At 35.8% G+C, this 23,445-nt stretch overlaps 1 long non-coding RNA gene across 1 annotated transcript; it reads left to right on the top strand.

The window, feature by feature from the left end:
• Positions 1–2,067: 2,067 nt before the first annotated feature.
• On the top strand, positions 2,068–14,559 carry LOC125276497. The gene is made up of 5 exons (XR_007186684.1): positions 2,068–2,284; positions 4,977–5,232; positions 5,338–5,499; positions 6,550–6,672; positions 13,642–14,559. It is a non-coding gene; the product is annotated as an uncharacterized LOC125276497 (long non-coding RNA).
• The last annotated feature ends 8,886 nt before the right edge of the window (positions 14,560–23,445 follow it).

Below are 23,445 nucleotides of genomic sequence, written 5' to 3'. Positions count from 1 at the left end.
TAAGTTGATCCAACATAATGTTTTAAGTAAGGTGAAGACGCTTTTTGGACACAATAAAAGGCATTTCTAAGTAACACGAACTTAATAATTGTCAACATGAATGCAACTATTTAAGTTGATCCAACATAATGTTTTAAGTAAGGTGAAGACGCTTTTTGGACACAATAAAACGCATTTCTAAGTAACACGAACTTAATAATTGTCAACATGAATGCAACTATTTAAGTTGATCCAACATAATGTTTTAAGTAGGTGAAGACGCTTTTTGGACACAATAAAAGGCATTTCTAAGTAACATGAACTTAATAATTGTCAACATGAATGCAACTATTTAAGTTGATCCAACATAATGTTTTAAGTAAGGTGAAGACGCTTTTTGGACACAATAAAACGCATTTCTAAGTAACATGAACTTACCAAGCACCGCCTGTCACCATGATGGTAAATCTCCAAAAACCCACATTATCAGAAACTCTTCTAAATTAGCATAACAAAACACTAATTACTGCTAAATCTCCCTTACCATTAATCTTGTGCAAAAAACATTATATAAAACTTAATTTTAGCATTTACTCTCCCTTTCAAGTGAAATGGGCAAAGAATGATGGGAAATATAAATCCCAGCCCAGTTTCACTTAACTTAAGTTTGTCTAAATTAAAAGAAGTGTTCATACAACTCAAAACAATGAAACACGTTTACACGTCATCAGATTGTATTTTACATTAACAGAACTTAAAATTAAATACATTGTTGATTAACTGAAAATGTTTAACTATGACAAGTCATGATAGTATATCGAATCAATAGGCATAATTTGTGTGTCATCCAAACTCAATAAAATAACAATTACAAGTAAAAAGTCTAACAGCATTTCAGAACTTGATTTTTTATTTCACAACAATAATATTATATATATATTATATTATATATATATATATATATATATATATATATATATATATATATATATATATATATATATATATATATATATATATATATATATATATTTAAGTAATGACTAAAGGTCCCCTGAATTAGTTTTTTTTAAACTTTATATTTACAGAGTTAAATATATAATCTATAATTATATTATATATGTCATTTATCAGTGAATGTTATATATTTAGTGCTTAAATAATACAATATTAATACATATTAATATATTAAAATATTCTAAGACTAATCTAAATTAAATGCTAAAAATAAACAAAATCAAGAAGTAAACTGAAATCATATTTTTTATAACTATTTTACTGATGCTTTTTACTTTCATATTTATAATCAATACTTATCTTTACTCTTTTAATCATCACAATACACACATATATATTATATTAAACTTTACATTTACACAAAGTTAAATTACATTTTTAAATAAAATCTGTTCCTGATACATTTCATTGCTTACAATGCACTTTTTTTTATACACAGATCATTGCAATGCAATTGATGGAATGCATGTTTTGGCCAAAACACAATACCTTATAATGTTGCTTGATGCGTATTTTAGAGTCTGATGTTAGTAATGTTGATTTAGCAAATGTTTAATTAATATTTTTACTGATACTTTTCAGATAACAACACTTCCTCATCATAACATTCTGTGTTTTTCTGTCAAAATGCGTCTGTGTTGATTTCAGACCCTAGAGGACATTAGTTCTACTATAGAAATCATTGTGTTCTTTGTTTTAGACTTGTTTTTTCCCCTCTTTCCCCTCATTTGACTCTTGGCGGATGCTGAAACATCACAAAGCTGCAATTCTATATCAGCCGATAAGGTAGAAAGCGTAGAGGACCCAAGGGTCTTCCTGTAATTGGGAATGGATATGGCATGTGTACAGACAGACAAATCAATATACGTAGGAGGTTAGCGCTCAAATCAGATAACAAAAATTACCCAAAAACGTTATGCTCTGTTTTCTTCTCATCCTAATAGAAGGTTAAAGGGGAAAAAATAAGCCTTTACCACAAACAGAAATAAGCACTTCACACTCAGGAGACGTTCCATTATTCCATTATCAGTGTTTGCACTCTCATGTGAAACCATTTTGCAGAGGCGGCTGATGTGTTAGTCATTCATCTAACTGAGCTATCGGTGCGTGTAAGACAAGAACATCCACAAGAGCTGATAGGATTTTACATCAACGTTCCTCCATCCTCTCGCTTTACATTCGCCCGTCTCTCCTGACAGACCGGACACACCCACGACACTCCACTACGTCTGGTTTCATTAGTCAACATCAGGAGACACTTGAGCCTCATAGGAAGGAAGAACTGCAGGTGAGAGATCTTTCAAATCTCAGCAGTTTTTCACAGAAATGGACAGCAAATGGTGGAGTTAAGATCACTGTAATCTCACATACGTCTCAACAATGTCTCAGACTTTGTGTCTGTTTTTAAGAAACATCTGAGACAAACTTCATTAGTTGTGAATGAGCAACAGCGATACCGTTTCCCTTATTGAAACAATGTATTAAAATTGATTAATTAAAATTCTCCCGAAAATGTTTAAGAAATATATGGTGGAGTTGATGGAGGAATTCATCATAGACCGTTTGAAGACTTTTATGTTTGAACAGCTTTGACATTACCGGTCAGTTTGGAATAATAATTTTTTTTTACTATTTTAGAAAGAAGTCTCTTCTGCTCACCCAGGCTGCATTTATTTGATTAGAACTACACACAAAATTATGAAATTTATTACAATTTGAAAAAACTGATGAGTTATGTGAATATATAGTAAAATGTAATTTATTCCTGTGATCAAAGCTGAATTTTCAGCTTCATTACTCCAGTCTTCAGTGTCACATGATCCTTCAGAAATCATTCTAATATGCTGATTTGCTGCTCAAGAAACATTTATGATTATTATCAATGTTGAAAACAGTTGTGCTGCTTCAAAATGTAATAATATTTCACAATATTACTGTTTTTTCTTGTTTTTTTTTTTATCAGATAAATACAGCCTTGATGAGCAGAATATCTAATAAATGCCTTCAAAAACACATAAAAAATTCATAGTTATTCCAAACTTTTGACAGGCAGTACATATACATGGATGTAAATGAACGACAAATGTTTTCAAAAATAAGTAAAAAGAGCAAGATGAATTGCACTACTTGGGAAACAGAAATGTTTTTATTACATAAATGTATTATATTATATTATATTATATTATATTATATTATATTATATTATATTAAGTAAATCAAACCTCAAAAAAAAAAAAAAAAAAAATTTAATATATACAAATAAACACAAATAAACTTTACAAAAATACATTTAAATAAACAAACAATCCCAAACCCATATGGTAACAAAAAAAACTACGTTTCCCATAGTTAAAAGAGCTGCGCTCTTTTAATAATAGGCCTTTGTTCCATGCTGCAGTCACGGATCCAGGCAGAACCCCGGGAAAGACACAATTCAAAAACATTTTAATAAAGAATCAATATTAAACTCATATCTTTGTCTTGGTTTTATTCAATCACAAGCGTGCACTCTAGCAACGAATTATCGCTCTTTGATGTTGTTATGTGTGCATAAAGAGCATGTACCTTTAACAAAAAATGGTTTGGGTAAATATTAAAGAAACAAAATAAATGCATAGAAATTTATAAACAAGCAAGAAACCAATCCATCAAACAAAACAAACCCAATTACTTACAAAAAAGATAATATAAGAAAACTAGAACCATTGAAATAATCTATTTGATAAGTGTGGCCTTAGCCATCACAATTATATTATATTATATTATATTATATTATATTATATTATATTATATTATATTATATTATATTATATTATATTATTAACTTTTAAAGGGGACCTATTATGCCTCTTTTCACAAGATGTAATATAAGTCTCTGGTGTCTCCAGAATGTGTCTGTGAAGTTTCAGCTCAAAATACCCACAGATCATTTATTATAGCTTGTCAAATTTGTGGAGAAGAGGGCGGAGCTTTAACAGCTCAACAACAACAAAGCTGGAGAATCTCACGCAGCCAAAATGACGAAAGTGTTCAGCCTTACATTGTTCAAACCGGAGTCGACACTGATGGAGAGACTCAGGAAGAAGTTACAACTTTTAGACGTTTCTGAACGGTAGTGGATAAATTTATGTAGTTGTTGTGGAGTTGATTCAACTCAGATAGTTAACTCAAATGAGTTAATTGAACTCATCATGGAGTTGATTCAACTAATTTTTTCACATTTTTGCACCGAAAGGCTTGACAAAACAAAGTTACTGGGTTGTCCTTTTTCAAGTTTTCTGGGTTGGTAGATCCACCGGGGACCCAATAATAGCAACTTAAACATGGAAAAACTCAGATTTTTGTCCCGTTTAACAATATTGATAAATCTATAAGTTATTATTTACATTACATTACGACTCATTTTGTTATGATTTATACAGGCTTTAACATGTCTTTTACAAGTTTTACACTATAAAATACTTTCATAGTATGACGCCTACTGGAAGAATGACATTTATACTGTACGGTTGTATAAACACACACAAAGATGAAAATGAATATGAAGGCAAATAGGTATATAGGTAATATAGGTAATATAATAGGTAATATTTAATAAATCCAACAGGTATTCCACACGAACAGAGCAGCATACAACACATCCAAGACAGGCGACACCGGACAGCTAGTCTAAAAAGGAAGTGAACATGCAGGTGATAATGATAATAATTGATGAGCACACAGCTGAAAATAATTAGTGTCCATGACAACAAATGAATGATTAAGGCAGACGATGATGAAACATGTAGAACATATACAAATGTTCTATTGCATCCACATTCTTGTGAGACTCTTCTGATGTTCCAAAAATTCTTTTGCTTTTTCCCTCCCAGCCCTCTTCCTCCCTCCCATCTCTGGCATCTTCGCACATCGTCAGAGAACTTGATTGTTCCCCCTCTTTAATTGAATGTTATCTTCTCCCCTGTGCTATTTCTGCTCAGGCCGTTTGTTCTGATACAGCTGGCCTGCAATTTGCCATGTGAATGGATCTGACGGGGGTGGATGAGCCTCTCACTCCGATCGGAGCGCTGCGGAAAAGTCTCGCTGCAGTCTTAATCACTGTCCTCAGCAGCCTTTCATGTAATGTGACAATTAAGATCTCCTCCGGAGTCGAGCTGAAGGAAGAAACACCCTCACAACCTTTTGTTATACCAGCCGGAGGTAGTTCGTGTTAACTTCAGCGAGTTCTTCTCAAAGGTTTGGGACTTCATGTATTAACCACTGAACTGAAGAGATACTAATGTCTCATTTTGCTCTCGGGAGGGAATGGGACTCTAATCATGACTCTCACTCTTTTTTCAGATTTTCATAATCTTTGAGCTATAAATAACTTTATGCTTCCTCGAGAGATAAATGAGAAGATAAAGTGTGATCTTGTGGCCTCAGACTGAGTAATTTGTTCTTAATTACGGCTGCTTCACCACAATATCCGTCGTCTGTCTGCAACCTGCAGACCTCATCAAGGTAAGAAGGAATAAATCACGGTTATTATAGTAAATTAAAACTATAACCATAAAAAAAAAAAAAAAAAAAAAGATAACTAAAGGGGGGGGGGGGGGACTTATTTTATTTCAGCTAGTTGCTTTTTCTCATTTTCATTTAGTTTAAAATAACTCATTTTTGTTATTAATAACAATCTAAAATATACAAAAATTAAAACAAATTTAAAATATTTAAAAATATATAATAGTATCTCAATGATACTAAAATAACACTATAAATAAATAAACAGTTAAATAGTAATAACTAAAAATAAAGCTATTATAAATACCCAGTAAATTCTTTTGTCATTTTTAGGAAGAAAAAAGTACCACCATGTTTTTTGGCACCATGTTTTTGGACATGTACCACATTAATACCATGTTTTTGGACACATACCATGGTTTTGTTGATACCATGTTTTATATGCAAATACTACAGTAACATCATGGTATTTCTTTGGACGTGTAATGGTAATGCAATGTTTTGATTTCTTATTTTGTACATGCAATACCATGTTTTTCTTTTACATGTCCCATGGTACTACCCTGAATACCATAGACCTACTATGGGAAATGTCTAAAAACATGGTAATCCCATGATACTCTTCTAAGTGGTGCATGATACATGACTATGGTAAACAATCAGCACCATGGTACTGTAAATATTCAAGCACCACATGCTAACCATTACCATATAGTACTTTTTCATGAAGTAAATTTGGCCTCAAAATTGAAAATCTCATGTATTAATACAAGCAGAAAAGAGAAACGTGTTTCAAAAAATCTCCAAATTCCCTCAGTATCATGTTGCTCAGCATTCTAAAACTGAGACAGATGTGATCTGAACATTTTACTGTATAATAAGAGATTTCCACTCTGGCCTTTCAGAGCATATATACACTCATTAAATGCACATTCACACTCAAAATGCCTTATACGCTCACACATATATGTGCATACAGGAACATGCACATGCTGCTGAGACTTATTTGCAGGTTTTGAATAATTCATAGTTCTTGTTTTTGATGAATAGTGCATCACAGCATATGGAGTTCCTCTGGTCATAGTCAAGGTTCCGAGCGGAACGCGCAGCACCGCAGCAGAATTCCAAACAAAGCTCGTGGGAAGGTGCAGAGGCCGGAGAGATCACAGCGAGGTGGGCACGAACAAAATGCATCTTTAATTCTGCCGCTGTTTATCCTTCTTTCCTTATTTCTGCCATGGAATAAAAAAATAAAAAGGTAATTGCGACTTTTTATCTCACGATTCAGAGTTTATATCTCAATCCAAACCAGAACCTGCGAGATAGAAAATAGCGAGAGAAGAAATGTCTGAATTGTGAGATATAAACTCTCAATTGTGTGAAACAAAGTCATAAAGTCAGAACCTTTTCTTTATTTAGTGGCAAAAACAAAAAACAGAATTGCGAGATGTAAACTCTGAGAAAAAAGTCGGAATTGTGTGACGTCAACTGATTGACGTCAAAAGATGTAAACTCGGAATTCTGAGAGAAAAGAAAAGCAGAATTGCAAGATGTAAACTCGGAATTCTGAGAGGAAAAAAGTCTGAATTGTGAGATGTAAACTTAGAATTCCAAGGAAAAAAATGTCAGGATTGCAAGATGTAAACTCAAAATTCTGGGAAAAAAGTCAACATTTTGAGATGTAAACTCGGAATTCTGAGAGAGAAAAAAAAAATCAGAATTGCAAGATGTAAACTCAGAATTCTGAGAAAAAAGTCGGAATTGTGTGACGTCAACTCAGAATTCCAAGAAAAAAGTCAGAATTGCAAGATGTAGATGTAAACTCGGAATTCTGAGAGAGGAAAAAAAAATCAGAATTGCAAGATGTAAACTCGGAATTCTGAGAGAGAAAAAAAAATCAGAATTGCAAGATGTAAACTCGGAATTCTGAGAAAAAAGTTGGAATTGTGTGACATCAACTCAGAATTCCAAGAAAAAAGTCAGAATTGCAACATGTAGATGTAAACTTAAAATTCTGAGAAAAAAAAAAAATCAGAATTGCAAGATGTAAACTCGGAATTCTGAGAGGAAAAAAGTTTGAATTGTGAGATGTAAACTTAGAATTCCAAGGAAAAAAATGTCAGGATTGCAAGATGTAAACTCAAAATTCTGGGAAAAAAGTCAACATTTTGAGATGTAAACTCGGAATTCTGAGAGAAAAAAAAAAAATCAGAATTGCAAGATGTAAACTCGGAATTCTGAGAGAGAAAAAAAATCAGAATTGCAAGATGTAAACTCGGAATTCTGAGAAAAAAGTCGGAATTGTGTGACATCAACTTAGAATTCCAAGAAAAAAGTCAGAATTGCAGGATGTAGATGTAAACTCGGAATTCTGAGAGAGAAAAAAAAATATCAGAATTGCAAGATGTAAACTCGGAATTCTGAGAAAAAAGTCGGAATTGTGTGACGTCAACTCAGAATTCCAAGAAAAAAGTCAGAATTGCAAGATGTAGATGTAAACTCGGAATTCTGAGAGAGGAAAAAAAATCAGAATTGCAAGATGTAAACTCGGAATTCTGAGAGAGAAAAAAAAATCAGAATTGCAAGATGTAAACTCGGAATTCTGAGAAAAAAGTTGGAATTGTGTGACATCAACTCAGAATTCCAAGAAAAAAGTCAGAATTGCAACATGTAGATGTAAACTTAAAATTCTGAGGAAAAAAAAAATCAGAATTGCAAGATGTAAACTCGGAATTCTGAGAGGAAAAAAGTTTGAATTGTGAGATGTAAACTTAGAATTCCAAGGAAAAAAATGTCAGGATTGCAAGATGTAAACTCAAAATTCTGGGAAAAAAGTCAACATTTTGAGATGTAAACTCGGAATTCTGAGAGAGAAAAAAAAATCAGAATTGCAAGATGTAAACTCGGAATTCTGAGAGAGAAAAAAAATCAGAATTGCAAGATGTAAACTCGGAATTCTGAGAAAAAAGTCGGAATTGTGTGACATCAACTCAGAATTCCAAGAAAAAAGTCAGAATTGCAGTATGTAGATGTAAACTTAAAATTCTGAGGGAAAAAAAATCTGAATTGCAAGATGTAAACTCGGAATTCTGAGAGGAAAAAAGTTTGAATTGTGAGTTGTAAACTTAGAATTCCAAGGAAAAAAATGTCAGGATTGCAAGATGTAAACTCAAAATTCTGGGAAAAAAGTCAACATTTTGAGATGTAAACTCGGAATTCTGAGAGAGAAAAAAAAATCAGAATTGCAAGATGTAAACTCGGAATTCTGAGAGAGAAAAAAAATCAGAATTGCAAGATGTAAACTCGGAATTCTGAGAAAAAAGTCGGAATTGTGTGACATCAACTCAGAATTCCAAGAAAAAAGTCAGAATTGCAGGATGTAGATGTAAACTCGGAATTCTGAGAGAGGGAAAAAAAATCAGAATTGCAAGATGTAAACTCGGAATTCTGAGAAAAAAGTTGGAATTGTGTGACATCAACTCAGAATTCCAAGAAAAAAGTCAGAATTGCAACATGTAGATGTAAACTTAAAATTCTGAGGAAAAAAAAAAAATCAGAATTGCAAGATGTAAACTCGGAATTCTGAGAGGAAAAAAGTTTGAATTGTGAGATGTAAACTTAGAATTCCAAGGAAAAAAAGATGTAAACTCAAAATTCTAGGAAAAAAAGTCAACATTTTGAGATGTAAACTCAGAATGCTGAGGGGGGAAAAAACAGAAATGCGAGATGTAAACTTAGACATCAGAGGATAAAAATAACAGAATTGTAAGATGTAAACTTGCAGGGTGTTTTTCTTTATAAATTCTGTGGCAGAAACAAGCTTCCATATATTCACGCTGGATGATAAGCACGGAAACGCCCGGGCATTAATTTCCTTCAACGTGAGCGCATTCACTGCAGAGACCACCCTAAATAACAGCGGCACGCAAAAACGCCTCACGCAATTGGCTTCGAGAGCTTTCACAAGAGCTCATTTCCTGCAGGTTAAAGCTGGTGTTTGTCATGTACAGCTGGGGCTTATCGAGGAGTGGCCAACCGGGGAGGGATGTGGACAATGAGATATGGGATATTTAGGGATTTGTGAGGTCTGCGTCACGCCGAAAACAAATTGCGAGCCGTAATCACAGGCGGGACTCGTTAACTAGCAGGAAGCTGGCTTGAGTGGGCGGGTTAGTCGGGCATGTGGGTTGAGCCAGGTGTTGTAATAGTAGCACGGGTCTCAGCAGGCCTGTGTGTTTTCATGTTTAAGTGTCTAATGACTCATTTCTTTAGCGCTAATTGGCCTTGTTTCAAATGAAACATGTTTTTTTTTTGTGCACCAGAAATATTCCTCTAATCGTTTTGCTTTACAAAACTGTTTTGTAAAAAGAAATCTATACTTGTAATGTATGCTCTTTATTCACTATAAAGTTTTGACTATGAAAATTTTACACACTTTTAATCATAGCTTTTGCATGTTTTTGTTCGATACAGTCCAAGCCAACATGAAACAGCATTTGTATTTCTATAATGTGATGCAATTCTGAGTGAACCAGGATATTCAATGAGAAAAAAATGTAGGTCAGGACTTGATTTTATCCATCGGGAGCTGATTGGATTGAAAAAAGTAGAGGTTACATACCAGTATGAGGGTCTAGAGAGTTTTCTGTGGCTGGTGTTCATTTGGAAGTATGCGACTTGCATCTTAAGCTAATCACCTGACCTGTAAATGCCATGTGACTGATCACTCTATATTAAAAGGAAAAACACAAGTCTGTTTCATGCTGTTAGAAAGCCCTTCAAAAGCCCTGTTTCAAATTATGTGACTTGCAAAGAAATCATTTTGTCAAAACACATGGCTACTTTTAAATGGCTGTCAATGGAGAAAGATGTTATTTTCCCTCAAAATGATGTAGTTACAACATCATGGCTTGGTGGATGGCAAAATGGAAAGTTGTTTCATACATTCAAAAAGAAATTGCATATATTCCTCTAGAATATTATGCACTGATGAATCCCATGCAGGTTATTCTAGGTGCTCACATTGCCTTGCATTTGGATAAAATGTTTTTTTTTTTTTTTTCAACTGGTTAGAGAGTAAATAATTAGACACTAATTGGTTAATGAGCAGCCACTTTTAAATGTGCATCCTAATAGTCATAAATAGCATGCAAGAATTATTGCTTCCCAAACTGTAGTGTGTTGAAAACAGCCAAAGACTCCCAGATGATCTATTTATTTTGTGCATTTTTAAAGTGCATGCTCTTTTGGCTAATATTTTCTACAGTGCCTTAAAGGATTAGTTCACTTTCAAATGAAAATTGCCACAAGCTTTACTCACCCTCAAACCATCCTAGGTGTATATGACTTTCTTCTTTCTGATGAACACAATCGGGGTTATATTAATAAATATCCTGACACATCCATGCTTTATAATGGTAGTAAACAGGACCAACGAGTATGAGCTGAAGAAAGTGCTTCCATCCAAAGCAAAACATACTCCACACGACTCTGGGGGGTTAATAAAGGTATTCAACTTCTGAAGAAAGTCTAAAACTCTCACAGTTCAAAACGCCTTCCGTATTTAACTTACAAAAGAAAAAAAAACTAACTGATGCGACATCATGGAAGGCAGTCTGGCGGAAGCTAGATATTTTACTTTATAACTTGTTAAATATGGATATTTTTCTTACGCATCGCTTTGCTTCAGAAGGCCTTTATTAACCCCCCGGAGCCGTGTGGAGTATGTTTATGATGGATGAATGCACTTTCTTGGGTTTCAAACTCGTTTGTCCCGTTCACTGCCATTATAAAGCTTGGATGCGTCAGGATATTTATTAATACAACTTCTATTGGGTTAATCAGAAAGAAGAAATTCACTGAACTATGCCTTTAAGTCTTTTGATGGAAGACTGTGGGCCCTATCATACACCTGGCGTAATGCGATGCCAGGCGTGACGCAAGTGTTTTTTGCTAGTTTCAGCCCAACACAGTTATCATTTTCACATCCAGCGCCACGTTGATTAAATAGCAAATGCACTCACTCCCATCTGTTCGGCCATGGGCGTGCTGGTCTGAAAACGAGGTGTGTTCAGGTGCATTGTTGGCGTGTTGCTATTTTGAGGCAACTGAAAACAACTGTGTCACAGACAAACAAAAACCTAGTCTAAGGTCAATGGTGCAGTATTTATTTATTTATTTTTTTGTTATTTAAAGGGCACGATAGTAATTTGCGCCTATTGGCGGGTGCACAACACGCGTACACACACAGGGACACGCAGCCATGCCATCTATTAAAAATAAAAGGATTACAATGTAAAAGATTATTATTGTGTACATAAAGATAAAAATGTCATAATGGATAGTCATTGCATATATCAGAATTACCTATTTGCAGTAATGACGAATGAATTAATTATGTGACCAGTCGTGGCAATACACACATGTATTTAAACCGACTCGTCAGGTTGTGGGTGTCTATATTCCACCACGTAAATAGCAAATCCGCCATGGTGCAAGCGCACCTGGCTTTTAAAGGGAATGGGAGATGATACTCTGATTGGTTTATTGCACGTTATGCCCAAAACACTCCCATGACTCATTAAGAGACTAGGTACAACCCTTTTGGACCATTTCGTTAAACTAGTAAAAGTGGATTGGGACACGCCCTAAGTGCACCGGCGCCATGAGCTTCAGACCATGAGCTTAGATCGTTAAAATAGGGCCCTGCGAGTTATCGAGTGGCAGTTTTAATTATTATTCTATAAAGTTTAGTTGCCTGTTTTCTCGGCTGTAAATTCAAGTGCGTGAACTCAAGGGTTCACGCAGATGAAGTGAAGGAGACAAACCATGTTTAATGAATGAAGCATTATTCCAAGCAACATTAATTAATATTTAAACTTTATAACTATTTGCCATCTGTTCAGATCAATGCAGATGCCTTAATTGCACATGTGGAGCTTTTCATGCAAAATCCTATAGCACTGCAGTAAAATCTTTTGAGCACCATCTAATCAAAGTGTAATAATGTCCCAGCGTGAACGCTTGCGAATGCTCGTGAACATTCACCTGTGTCTTCGGCAGCTTGCACGTTCCTGTAATGTCCTTCCTGATATTTTCGAACTCTCCTCGTGTAATGGAGGGAGATGATCCGATTTGCCATCCGTGATCTATCAGCATTTCCATCTGTGTTGGCCATGCGTTTTAGCCCACATTTACATTAATAACTCTCTCCCAGAAAGACAGAATTACTTTGGGGCTTTTTAACGACGCCAGACAGAAATTCGATTAAGATTAATTCGAGCCGAGCAAGCAATTTTGGGGGAGGTTAGAAGCAATTTCTCCGCACATCATTGGCCACACAATGCCTCTAATGCTGTGAACGTAGAAGCCTCTGTATTACCGACGCTCCATCTACCATTTCCATCTGCACACCTCTGTTATTCTCAGAAGAAAACCCCATTACCCCTCCTAAACTCCTTTCAAACTTTGATGCACATCCCGCAATTAAAGACCTGCATTGCATTATTGGAAAAGGAATGAGCCTTTTGGGTCCTTCACTGAAATCAGAGGGAAGAGATAAGAGAAGCGCTGTTCACAATAGCATGCTATTCCTGCAGTATGAATTCTGTGTATCATATGAAAATTTTCTGTATGCATACAATGCAATACATTACAATGAACTCAAACTGAAGTGCCTTTTCTCTTTCTAGATTCATTATTCAATCAGACTAATTAAAGGTGAAGTGTGTCATTTTTTTTTTAAAAGTTAAAATATTCAGGTCATATTTAATATGCAAAGAAAAATAGAACAGCTGTTATTTTTGCAATTCCATTTGGTGACACTGAAAGTGCAGAATTTCACCTATTAGACATTTTTAAACACACTGTGATTAAAAATTTACTGTTTTTAAATGTCTGTCATTGCCTATTGTTTCACATGTTAAATAAAACTTTCTATGTGGATATATAGTAAAGTGTAATAAAGCTGAATTTTCAGCATCATTACTTCAGTCTTCAGTGTCACATGATCCTTCAGAATTTATTCTATATGTATATTCATGTAAACATGGCCATTTTTTAATTGTGAAATGATAGTGCAGTCAAACAGCTCTCTGCTGCTTATAAACATGCACACGTAACACAGTTTCTTTCACTTTCCAGAGATTTTCAAAAAGGTCATCCCTGACCGCGAGAGATACATCGCTTTGCTTAATACAGATCACCTGCCTTCGATGGATGATTTATCACGCCAAGCCCGCTGGAGAGATATGAGCAACGGTTCGAGTTATGCCTCCCTGTATTCTCCAACGGCTCGCATTATGATGCTGTTTAAAGCAGATTCCTCGGGCTAGAAGGACTATCTGCCATCCGATCCGTCTCTTTCCATCAGACCCCTGCAGAAATCAAAGACGGGTCTCAGACGGCATGGGACGGACAGACGGTGCTGTGCGGACGGGTGTTAGCACTAAATATGAGTTGACCCCTGACGGTAATGGGCTCTCACTGGGTGTCGCAGAGTAATTTATCTGCCAGCGAGGTGACATGGAGAGTAAATGTTTGTCTTGGGTCTGTGTTTACACTGTTTACTCAAGCTTATGAGCAATAGGGATCCTGAAGACCCATCTCTCCTGCTTTATCTCTCTCTCTCTTTTGTCCTGTATCTTACATTCCCACTGGCAAGGTGTCGAGACCTATTACACTAAATGAGAAATAGTCCATTTCATCATGATACAATAGGGTAATTTATAACTCTATTTTTATGAAGACACTTAGTACTAATCACATTTTGGCCAATTAAATAAGGGATAGTTCATCCAAAAATTACCATTCCGACTTTTACTCACCTTCATGATTTTTTTACTTCTGTTTAACAGAAAGGATGTTTATAATCTATAGGATCTATAATCTATATATCAGGCCTTCTGAAGCCATACGATAGCTTTGTGCGAGATAAAAACTGCAAAACTTTCTTTTTGAAAGAAATGTAGACTTTTATTCAGCAAGCACGCATTTAATTGATCAAAAGTAACAGTAAAGACATTTACAGTGCTCAGCGTAAACAAGCACACCCCCTTTGAAAAGTAACATTTTATACATTATCTCAATGAACACAAAAACAATTTCCAAAATGTTGACAAGACTAAGTTTTATATAACATCTGTTTAACTTATAACATGAAAGTAAGGTTAATGAGTACACCCCACTGAAAGTCTCTGGAGCAAAGCTAAATTTTAGACTACAAATGTCTAATTTAACAAGAATTCAACCACAGGTGAGTCTAATTATTCATTACACTATAAAACTATGAAAGTGTGTTAAAACCCCATTTCATGCTGTCAGCAATGGCACCACATGGAAGAGAAATGTCACAAGACCTGAGAAAGAAAATAATTTCTTTACACCAGAAAAGTGAAGGCTACAAGAAGATACTTATCAGTCAGAATACTGTAGCAAAAGTGGTACAAAAATGTAAAAACGATGGAACTGCAACCATCTCATGCAAGTTCACTGCAGTTACCTAAAGAAGTAGAAAGCCAAACTGGGGTGACTATTTCCCTTGACACAATACGGCGTACGCTGCAGAGGAAAGGCATGCATGGATGCCGTCCACAAAAGAAGCCTCTCCTAAAGCCCAGGCACAAAAAAGCCCACCTAGAGTTTGCCAGGGCCCATGCTGACTCTATACTCTGGAGTGATGAGACCAAGATAAATGTTTTTGGAACTGATGGCTTCAAAACTGTATGACGTCGCAAAGGTGAGGAAAACAAAGAAAAATGCATGGTGCCTACAGTGAAACATGGTGGTGGCAGTGACCTTATGTGGGGCTTCATGAGTGCTGCTGGTGTCGGAGAGCTGCACTTCATTGATGCATCATGAATTCACAGATGTACTGCTCTATACTGAAAGAGAAGATGCTACCATTACTCCGTGCCCTTGGTCGTCATGCACTTTTCCGACATGACAATGATCCTAAACGCACATCTAAGGCCACTGTTGGATTTCTAAAGAGAAGAACAGGGTGAAAGTGATTCAGTGGCTCCTGATCTGAACCCAGTCCAACACCTGACGAGACAAGTTGAGCATCACTCTCCATCCAGCATCCAGTCTCTAAAAGAGCTCATTCTTGAAGAATGGAAAAAGATAGATGTTGCAAAATGTCGCTAACTTGTTTATTCCATGCCTAGAAGACTTGGTGCTGTCATTAAAAATCATGGAGGCCAGACAAAGTACTAGATGTAGTAGTTTTTGTTGTGGGGGGTACTCATTTTTGCATCACCCTAATTTGAGTAAAACTGAAAAATGTGTCATCTAAGTTATGTTATTAACCTTACTTTCATGTTATAAGTTAAACAGATGTTATATTAAACTTAGTCTTGTCAACATTTTGGAAATTGTTTTTGTGTTCATTGAGATATTGTTTAAAATGTTACTTTTCAAAGGGAGTGTGCTCATTTACGCTGAGCACTGTATAATGTAACAAAAGTTTCTATTTCAAATAAATGCTGTTCTTTTGAACTTTCTGTTCATCAAAGAATACTGAAAAAATAAAATGTATCACAATTTCCTGAAAAATCTGAAGCAGCACAACTGTTTTCAACATTGATAATAATCAGAAATGTTTCTTGAGCAGCAAATCATCATATTAGAATGATTTCTGAAGGATCATGTGACACTGAAGACTGGAGTAATGATGCTGAAAATTCAGCTTTGATCACAGGAATAAATTACAGTTTACTATATATTCACATAGAATTTGATCAAAAAATACCGACCCCAAACTTCTGAGCGACAGTTTCTTTTCTCATTCACTTTCATTTTACGGAAACTGTGAAATCATGAAACAGTTCATTAACACTAGGGATGCCACAATTCTCAATATAATATTGAACCGTTCGGTACGACATCCACGGTTCAATACGCGCTTGTGAATTGCGGTTTTTTCGGTTTTACGTTTAAATAATTTATGTGCGTTTTATTTCTCTCCGAATTGACTGTTTGTGTGTGCCTGTAAGTCTACGAGTACTCCTCCCCGCGAGTAAATATTCAATCACTATGCTCTAAAGTTAGGGGGCGCTGAACCATCATTCCACACTTTAACATGGCGAGCGGCGGGGAAGTGAGGCTACAGTACGAGGAAGCGCCGGCGTCTTTCAAATCCGTGGTGTGGAGACATTTCGGTTTTGCCGTTGAGTATAATCAAAGACTATCCACCTGTTTCCGCGGGGCGCTACTGTAAAAGAGAACGTGGGTACAACTTCCGGTGAGGCGGCGGAAGTAGCATAACAATGGTATTTAGTGTGCTAATTAGCAAAGAGGCTAAGTGTTTTTGGATCATTGTTTACTTTGCAAAGTTGCAAATCTTTATGAGAGATGTCGTTACGGCGCTCACTGACAACATCTCAGTTTAGTACATTTATTAGTTAATAATATCACAATACAATAAACAGTTTTCGTGCCCTTAATTGCCCTTTACTTTACTGACCTTCCACAAAAGTGCTGCTGCATGACTAGAGCATCCTCACCCTACAATACATGAACAACCCGCTGTCTGTATTCACCTGTCACTGATGCTAGCACCAAAGCCTTATGATGTTATATTGACTCCTAACGTATCGTGCGTGCCAGAGCCAGTCGCGTTTCCACTGGCGTATATGCGATGCTAAAGGCTACTTATGTTAACCATTGCGATAAATAGACACGTTTATGGAAAATATCAGAGACTGCTTGAAGAACAAAGACAATTCTTATATGATTATAATCGTGTATTTATTTGGTTTAATGTTTTATCTGTCTCTTCCCTGTTCCTGTTGATTCCTGACAAATGCATATCTTGCAGATTCACACACTCCGGTTAACTCGTATAACTCATAACTCCTGTTGTCTTCTCATGAGCTCCCTCTGTTGCTCTGGCTGAAAGGATAAGGATAGATGGAGAGATCGCGCAAACGTCCTCGGATTGCAATCATAGCATAATTTAGAGGAAAATCAATAGAAAGGCTCAGAAAAGTGACGTAAACATAGGGTATGTTATCAATATATTTCTAAATGTTTAAGCCTTTGGATTTAAAAGCCTTAGTGGAGTTGTTTTGTGCATTCGTGATCGTAAATAAGTGGAAGCAGGCGCAATTGAATAGGCATGTGTTTTCTTTTTATGTCAATATAAATATCAGTTAGATTTAGCATGATTGATGTGCACCCCGACATAAATTAATAAATTACTATTTACTTTTTTATTGTAAAAAATTGTTCAAATATTGATGCTGAATTCTTAAAACTATAAGTAAAAAACAAACGTTCGCAAGTTTGGATCGTTAAATCTTGAATGACTGTCAACTGTTGAATGAATGAGTGTCACGTCCAGCTTGTTTACTTCGAACCGGAAGACGCTCCCACGTTTGACGCAAAGCCTCATGGGGCGTAGGAAACTTGTGGATAGAATAACACAAGACGAGTCACTTGTATTGTTTTGAATGGGAGAAAGTGAAACGCGCAATATGGTGGAATAAGTCCCGCCTTCTAAATAAGAGCCAATTGCTGACTGATAAAGTCATCACGTCACTGCAGCGGCCGTTAGAAGCACCGGTTTCTATAGAAACAGCCAGACGAGTGTCTCCGAAATGAGGCACAAGAGACGCGCATTTAGGTCTGCGCATGCGCATTAGCTTGATCCAGCCTGAAAAGTACAGATTTTTTGTCATGATTCCAGCGTTTGAGAAAAAAAATAAAATAAAATGAGGCAGTTGTTGTCAGATTTTATTGGTGATTTCAAATATTAAATTTAATCGAAAGCTTGGTAAACAGCTTTGGAGAATTTGTTTGTACAGTTTGTACATGGGCTACCAACAGCTGTGAGATGTCAGTGTTAATTTTAAAATAAAAAATAATTTTATATTATACAATACACTAGAAACTAGTGGACTTTTCTTTGCTTTTAAATAAAATAAAGGAGTATTGCAATAAATCGTTTTTACTTTTTCTACTAACCTCTTACTGTTCCTATTGCCTAAGCATAGAATAACAAACTGAACCGAACCGAACCGAAACCGTGGTTAAAAAACCGAGGTATGTATTGAACCGTGGGCTAACTGTATTGTTGCATCCCTAATTAACACTCACAATCCTGTTTAACAAGGTTAAACAACTGTGAATATTTGATCTGAAGTGACTGTCATTCTGGATAAATCAACTGAACAAAAGGATTGTATTTTAATCCTAAAATATGGAAACATTCTCCTGTCACATTCACTTTAAACACCACTTGTATATCTCTTGACAATTATAACAGACCCAGAGTGGATGGAAATCATTCTAATATGATGATTTGCTGCTCAAGAAACATTTCTGATCATTATCAATGTTGAAAACAGCTGTGCTGCTTCAGATTTTTGTGGAAACTTTGATGAATAGAAAGTTCAAAAAGAGCAGCATTTATTTGAAACAGAAGTCTTTTGTAACATTATAAATTAATGTCACTATTGATCAATTCAATGCATCCATGACTAATGAAAGTATACATTTCTTTCTTTACTGACCCCAACATTTTTAAACGATATTGTATTTAGTGAATTCTATGGAAGCTTGTTTCCACCATGAAATAAAAAATAAAAAAGGTAATTGCAACTTTTATCTCAGAATTGCAAAATATTAACTCACAATTGTTATAAAGTCAAAATTGCAAGTTATTAAGTAAGAATTGCTTGATATAAAGTCAGAATTGTGAGTTATAAAGTCAAAATTGTGAAATATAAACTCGCAATTGCGTGTTATAATTTATTGTTTATTTAGTTGCAGAAACAAGCTTCCATAGAATTCAACTTTCCTAATTTTCTAGTTGTGACCCTGGACCACAAAACCAGTCATAAGGGTTATAAGTCATGATTTATACATCAATGGAAAGCTGAATAAATAAGCTTTCCATTGATGTAGGACAATATTTGTCTGAGATACAACTATTTGAAAATCTGGAATCTGAGGGTGCAAAAAAATCAAAATACTGAGAAAATCGTTGTCCAAATGAAGTCTTTAACAATGCATATCCACTCACAAAAATACATTTTCGGTGGAAAATGCACAAAAAAATTTCATGGAACATGATCTTTACTTAATATCCTAATGAAAGAAAAATCAATCATTTTGACCCATACAATGTATTGTTGGCTATTGCTACAAATATACCCGTGCGACTTATGACTGGTTTTGTGGTCCATGGTCACAATTTTGGATTTTAAACATTCTTTATATAAAGCTTACAGTATGTTTGTTTTATTACTCAAACAATCATTATGGTTGTGATTCGATTGACAGATGCTTTTGTTCAAAGCAACTTGCAGTGCATTCAAGAAATATACTGTATGTCATGACTAACATCATTTCACAAAACCAAAAGGCAAAGAAAATCATCAGACATTATTGAGTTTAAATTAGCACAGTGATGAGAAACTGAGGGAGTCGAGATGAAAATGATTAAATAATTTGGCATCATATCTCTTTGTTCACTTGGTTAATCAAGTATGAAACCCGCTCGCAGCACTGGCCTTCTGACCTTGAAGCAAAATCTTTGAAATCACTCCATATCTGGCTAGAGAAATTGCGTTTCACGTGTAGAGAATGAGAAAGTGCTTTTAGGCGGGTTTGTGTTTAATACCAGCCCTGCAGCAGAGCGCGAAGATTCACTTCAATATCCGTTTCTGTTGACACTCTAGTGCTGTTCATATCTCAGTGTGAGACGCTCCAACAATTTATCAACAAACATCCATATTCTTTGGCGCGGGGCTCCGGGAGCGTCGACATTTTAAGTTAAGAGTCGGGCGGAGAGCGTCCGCACCACCGGAGCCAGAGCTCCCAATGCAAGCAATTAGGAGAGCCAGAGCTACTAAAGAGCTTTCGCAGAGATTCGCTCCAGCGACCAGGAGCTCAGAACTCCGGCGAACGCCACTGAGAATCGGGCGAGACAGACGTTGAGAAAAGACCAGCCTTTTCAAAAGCGTATCTAGAGGGACCTAAGAACATCATTTTTCATTTCATTATGGCAGCGGCCTCTCCTCGCGGCGTGATCAATAGCCGCATGCGTGTAATTCCGGCCGTAATAACGAGACCCCGGCGCCGTCAGATTCTCATTCTGTTTGGCTTTGAGGAATAACAAGGTTGTTAGTTGAGAAAGGTTACACTGATTAATATCTTTTTCTCTTATCTGTGGATGAATTCTCAATAATGGTATTCGATTCACGTCATCGCGAGCAGGAAAGGGGGTCGACTTTGAATTATTCATGTGTGTTCAACGAGGTGGGCGATGCATTTAGACCTGTCCTGTTGCTCTTTAAAGAATAATGATGAATCTGTGTTTTGACACTCAACAGAAATTCTCAAGGTGAATGTTTTTATGAACAGATGATGAAAAGACTCAAAAGATTTCTAAAGCAGAGGTCATATGTGAACTATTAAATGTTTGCTTAGAAGAGAAAACCATGAATTTAGAACAGTTATTTAATATTGATGATTTCCTTTCATATTTCAGATTTGTTATTTAAATTGAACGACATATTCATTCATATAATTCAGATATATAGACCCAAATCTAATTCATATGTGATGTCTGTGTATATATGTGTATATATATGTATGTGTGTGTGCGTGTGTGTATGTATATATATATATATATATATATATATATAGTGATAATACAATGATTCAATGTACATACGTTTCTTAAAAATTGTTGCATCACTTTCTCCCATTAATATAATGTCCAATTAATATAAATAATATCTAATTATTTGTGTTGACAGACTTAGTAAAAACAAAAAAGTCTCCCTGTTTTTTAGCTTTTAGTATGAATATGTTAGCCTCAATGTTATGAATAAGCTGGTGTGTTCCAAAACAATGACAAAATTCGCATTTAGGAGATATAAGAATTCAAAACTTAAAATCAGTCACTTTTTCACACATCTACTATTTTCTACATGGTGAATGGCACATAGTGCACTATATAGCGGGGGTAGGGAACGATTCAGACAGTGTAAAAATGCTTTCCATTGAGGCGAATGAAGTCTGATTTCATTTTAGTGTTACGCGACACGATAACACAGAGCGGATCGTATCTGCGAGTCGGCGCAGACCACAAAACTTATCGGACCCATTTGAATTCTGCACAGAATGCTGTATTTTAAAGCGATATGGAGGAGATTAGGTTAACTGAGGCTTTACCAAGCTCAACAGCTCTGGCTGAGCTGTGATATAAACAAAACGCTATTGGCTATTTTTAAAAAGGGGAGGGGCTCTTTGATATGTCCCGCCCCCTCTTCCTGTTTCATTTGAAATTATGTCAACATGTTGTATAATGCTGTGCGTTCCAAGGCACTTCAGTGGGCCTTTAACGTCGACAAGTTTGATTCTTTTCAGTTTGATTCATTAATAATTTTGATTCATTTGAGTCAGTTTAAACTGCCAGCAATGAATCAATTCGAAACACAGATTCACTTTGCAACATGGGCGTTGTCAATCAAAAAGAAAAACATCAATACACAAATAAAATAAATTGTTTAAATTATTATTGCCTTTAGTTATTATTTTGGAATGAATGTAGAAATGCTTAAAACACTAACTTGATGAGATTGACTTGGTTTTGATAAATAGAACATTACATTGTTAATGTAAAATGACAAAATTGTATTTGGTTTCTTTTTTTCTTTTTTGATGTAATGTAATGTTCATTTAACAAGGAAGCGTTAAGAGTAATGCATGAATTTACAGATTCATAGATAAATAAAAAATATGCCTCCTCATTTCAGAACACCACTGCATGCCACTGCTTTGCAACTACATGTTAACTTGAAATTAAACTAACCCTATGTTACTACACGTTACCTTAAAATTCTACTAACCCTACTTAATAGTCTAACGAGAGTTAGTAGACATGCAGTTGCAACATTAGCCTACTTATAGTCAACAGAATGTCTAAAGGAGACCATCAAACATTTTGAATCTATTTGTCTACAATGACTGTGCCACTGAAATGATGGTTCATCTGTTTGATAAAAATCACTAAAAGCTATTTCAGAGTAAATATGTAAAGAACAAATGAACAGAGTAAACAATATCGACATATATCTCATCAAATGACTGAAAAGTCTAATTATTTCCGCTATATCACCGAGACCTACTAACAGATTGTGTTTTACATTGATGCACTGGAGTTCTTTGGTCAATTTACAAGAGATGTGGGAGTGTTGAGCTGTTGTGAGTCACACTAACACACACACACACACACACCAGTGTTTGACGGACCAGATGGTGTGTGTTACTCTTGTTTTCCCGTCGCTCCCACTGTTTTTCATATGCGCAGCGGTGCAGCTCCAGACGAGCTTCTGTTTCAAAGCGAGTGTTGGCCGGTCAGAGCAGCAAGGGAGGCCGATGAAAACAAATGTCTTTATTAGATTATCATCTCGGCCCCCGCTCGCCTCTACCTCTCTGAGTGTGGCCGGTGCAAGCGAAATTAAATTGTTATGATATCCCAGCATTATCTCCATTAGCCCCGGGCCTTGCCGCCATGGATCACTGTAACACCCGGTAAGGAGTGAATGGGAATTAGGCCGTTTATGTGACTGGTGACACATTCCTCCTCACGGGCTGATATTTATGAAGCTTGCTTCCACCACAGAATAAAAAATGTAAGCTCACAATTGCAAGTTATAAACTTCCCTCAGAATTCTGACACTGTGTCCGAATATGCCTACTTCCATACTATATAGATGATAAACAGTATGTGAACTGAGTAGTGTGTCTAAATTCATAGTATTCATAAAACAGTAGACAAAAAGTACCCGGATGACCTACTACTTCTGCCGAGATTCTGAAGTGTGCATCTGATGGAAACTTTACTATCCCATGAGACCACGGGAGAGAGGATTTATGAATGACAGTGAAGCGAAGCAACTGACGCAGGTAGATCACATGATAATGACAACA

The sequence above is a fragment of the Megalobrama amblycephala genome, linkage group LG10 (genome assembly GCF_018812025.1).
Source record: "Megalobrama amblycephala isolate DHTTF-2021 linkage group LG10, ASM1881202v1, whole genome shotgun sequence".
Taxonomy (NCBI): domain Eukaryota; kingdom Metazoa; phylum Chordata; class Actinopteri; order Cypriniformes; family Xenocyprididae; genus Megalobrama; species Megalobrama amblycephala.
The sequence above is the reverse complement of the archived record's forward strand: the minus strand, read 5'-3'. Positions and strand labels throughout refer to the sequence as shown.